The sequence below is a fragment of the Tachyglossus aculeatus genome, chromosome 7, assembly GCF_015852505.1.
Source record: "Tachyglossus aculeatus isolate mTacAcu1 chromosome 7, mTacAcu1.pri, whole genome shotgun sequence".
NCBI classification, from domain to species: domain Eukaryota; kingdom Metazoa; phylum Chordata; class Mammalia; order Monotremata; family Tachyglossidae; genus Tachyglossus; species Tachyglossus aculeatus.
Window position 1 is genome coordinate 15,689,109 of NC_052072.1, and position 4,124 is coordinate 15,693,232.

A 4,124-nucleotide genomic window follows, 5' to 3' on the forward strand; every position below is an offset into this window, starting at 1 on the left:
GTGTCTCAGTTACCTCATCTGTAAAATGGGGATTGATTGTGAGCCCCATGTGGGACACAGGGCTTGTATCTACCCCACCACTTAATACAGTGATTGGCACAGAGTAAGCACTTAACAAATACCATAGAAAAAGAGAGAGAGAAGTGGGGGAGAGAATCAGGGTTAGGGGAGGTGAGGGAAGGTAGCAGACCTGGATTGTGGTTGCTCTCAGGTCTTTCCTGTAAGCACCACAGATCGGAGCTGCTATTGCAAGAATAGGGGCGCGTGGGTAGGGCTTATGGAAGAAAAGGAAAAGTGCCCTGGAATCCAGGCCTGTGGGACCTGGGCCAGGGACCAGGATTTGGGCTAGCCCAGCTCCAAGACATACAGTGCAAAGACAGGGAGAGACTATTCTAGTTAGGGCCTATGTGTAAGATACCCACCCATCCTGCAGTATGGCATAGTGGATAAAGCATGGCCCTTCGAGTCAGAAGGTCATGGGTCCTAATCCCAGATCCACCGCTTGTCTGTTGTGTGACCCTGGGCAAGTCACTTCATTTCTCTGTGCGTCAGTTACCACATCTGTAAAATGGGGATTTAGACTGTGAACCCTACCTTGGACAGGGACTGCGTCAAACCCGATTTGCTTGTATCCACCCCAGGGCTTCGTACAGTGCCTAGCACATAGTAAGTGTTTAATAAATACCACTATTATTATTATTATCTTCTTTTCAGCCTCACCTCCTGGGGACTCCAGCTCCATCCCACCTTGGGTCCCTGAGTAGATATACCCCTTCACTCACCCCTTCACCCCTCTGCCCCCAGTCTTCTCTCTGACTTTCTTTGGACAAAAGTCACTGCTGGCCATTGGGAATTTAAACTGATCCAATCTGCCCTCACCTATTCCCCTTTTTCTGGAGCAAACAGACCCACTGCACATCTGAGTTCTGCAGATTGAGCTGAAGCAGCTGAAGAAAGCTTCTTATACTCCCTCTTCTCCCTCCCCCAACACACACACACAGAGCCAGGACTGTCCTGACAACCTTTATCAACCTGTCACTAGCCGGTAGAGAGCACTTTTGTTAGCTCATCTGAAGAGGACACAGTGAAGTCACAGCTGAGACAGTTTCCAGGGAAGCAACTGAGAATGAGAGCAGAAAAGGTCTTATGTAGTTCTTACAGCTACAACCACACTCTGGCAAAAAGGTGATCAGTAAATACAGTATCATAGTCTGGCCTGGTTGGCTTTTTTGGCTAGGGAATTCAGGGCTCCTTAAATCTTCTCAGGGACAGGCTCTCCTACAGGTGGAATCGGTTTTTCCTGACCTATTCAGGATAGAGGAGATGTTGGGAGAGTCTACCTTTAAGAACGGAATATTTTAGAAGAATAAGTAGTGCAAGAAGGAGCAGAGTTTAGAGGTCACAAAATAAATCAATCATACTTACTGAGTGCTTATTGTGTGCAGAGCAGTGTACTAAGCGCTTGGGAGAATACATTATAACAGAGTTTGGAGTCATGTTCCCTGCCCACAATATGTCTAGAGGAGACAAGAGAGCTAGATACTTGTTCATACAAAAAATTTTTCATTTTTTAGAATAAATAAGTTATGTCGTTCATACAGAGTGGTGTAGTGGAAAGAGCCCAGGCCTGGGTGTTAAAAGAACTGGGTTCTAATGTCAGTTCTGCCAGTAGCCTGCTGGGTGACCTTGAACAAGTCACTTAACTGCCCTCTCCCTTCCATCTGCCTTTCCCTTTCCCTTCAATAATCCCCATTCCTTCTTTTCCATTCTTAAAATCCAATCTCCTCAAAGAAACCTTCCCCAAGAAAGCCCTCATCTCCCAAACCCTTCTCCCTTCTGTATCTCCCTTGCTCCAAATTTAAGTCCTTAGGCATAATTTATTTTAACATTTGTCTCCCCCTCTAGACTGCAAGCTCATTATGGACAGGGAATGTGTCCTAAACCAACTACGTTTTTCTGTACTCTCCCAGTTGTTTAGTACAATGCTCTGCACACAGCACTTAAAAATACGATGGATTGATTCTATGCCAATGCCTACTCCCTACTTCTGTTTCCCACTTTCTCCTGCCTCTCCACATTTCCTCTGCAGAAGATCTGTTTCACACTGGGGCACCCACAGAAATGACAGTGCTCCATTCCATCTATCCAGGCCAGCGCCGATTTGGGAGGTGGCCTGGCACAATCGCCCAAGGGAGGTGCGACTGGTGTGTGACAGAGCCTTGGTTGGCTCCCGCTTTTCAAAACATTCTGGGGATTTGATTCGATCCCCACTTGGCAGAAGCCGCCTGGCACCCGGGGCGGTGAAATAAATGATGCCGGGTTTCCTGGGCGACCCTTTTTATCTCCGTGGCACTTTACAAAACATTCCCTCATTAATACAGCCCAGTAAACAGTTTCCACAGGAATTGGATTTGGCCGTAAATTGTGCGTTAGCTTTGCCCCAGTTTCTCAATGTTCCCTCCTCTGTCTACAGGCCACCCGCCCCTTTTGTTGCCACGTAAACCCAAGAGCCCATGACCTCTGACTCCCAAGCCCGGGATTTTTCCACTAAGCTACATTCCTTCTCTAATAATAATAATGGTATTTGTTAAGTGCTTACTATGTGCCCAGCACTCTTCTAAGTGCTGGAGTAGATACAAGGACCCCTGGACCCGGGGTATGAGGGTTTGCAGGTGGGGGAATCATGGAGACTCTGCCCTGGCTAGCAGAGGGTGGAGGAAAATGCCACCTGACCCAAAGGAGGGGTCATTTGTAGCATTCCCCCAGAGGGAAACTTTTGTAGCATCGCTCTGAGGCAGAGTCGATGGCATTTCTCATTCATTCACTCATTCATTCACTCAGTCATATTGAGTGCTTACTGTGTGCAGAGCACTGTACTAAGCACTTGAGAGAGTACAATAGGACCATAAACAGACACTTTGTGGGCAGGAAACATCTCTGTCCTATTGTACTCTCCCAAGTGTTAGTACCGAGAAGCAGCGTGGCTCAGTGGAAAGAACATGGGCTTTGGAGTCCGAGGTCATGGGTTCAAATGTTGGCTCCACCAATTGTCAGCTGTGTGACTTTGGGCAAGTGACTTCACTTCTCTGAGCCTCAGTTACCTCATCTATGAAATGGGGATTAAGACCGTGAGCCCCCCATGGGACAACCTGATCACCTTGTAACCTCCCCAGTGCTTAGAACAGTGCTTTGCACATAGTAAGCACTTAATAAATGCCATCATTATTATTATTATTATTACAGTGCTCTACACAAAGTACTCAATAAACACCACTGATTAATTGATTGATTGAGTGATTGCATTTGGGGCCTGATGTCTTACTGTCAATAGGCTCTTTTGATTTCTTGTAGGCCCTGGGCACGTGAGACAATGCTTTTTTTCAGAACCACATTCATCCTACTTGTCTTTTTTAGGCAGTGTTGGAGGGATGGACCAGTGAGGAAATTATGGCAGAAAATTTGAGCAGTAGTGTGAGCCATTGGCTGGAGTGCTGGGCAAGGAGGCAGGTGACTTGGTTTTTCACGACTGGGACCTCACAAGTATCATGCATGAAATCTGGACCATGCGGGATGTAGGGGGAGGCCCAAAGATGCTCTGAATATGGAGTTTCCTCTCTTGAAGGTTGGCAGATTCTCCAATGCCAGGGATAGGGTGGCTATTGCCCCCCCATCACACCAAAGTAGACAAGTGGTGGAGCTAGAATTAGAACCCAGGTCCTCTGACTCCCAGTCCCAAGCTCTTTCCAGTAGACCGCACCGCTTCTCTGCTCTATCTTCTGGAGAGGACATGTCTTTGGTGACATCACTGTCCCTTGGGTACAATCTCCCATAATTCTAGGTAGATAGGGTCCTGGCTCAGGAACTAGAACATTGTGCTTGTAACATCTGGCAGGACTTCAACTTGGCATCTCCCCATCACTCCAGGAACAGTCACGGGAGGGAAGAAGCCTCCATGGCATCGTTTCCTTCAGAGCCATGCTTCAGGGGAGATGATTCTGGGAAAGCGGCCAGCAGGATTGGATTCCGGGACTGTGGGACCCTGTGTCTTTCCAGCCCTCTTTTTTTTTTTGCTCCATAAAATGATTCATTAATGAAAGACAGTCCCAAGCTAGGAGAACCATGTC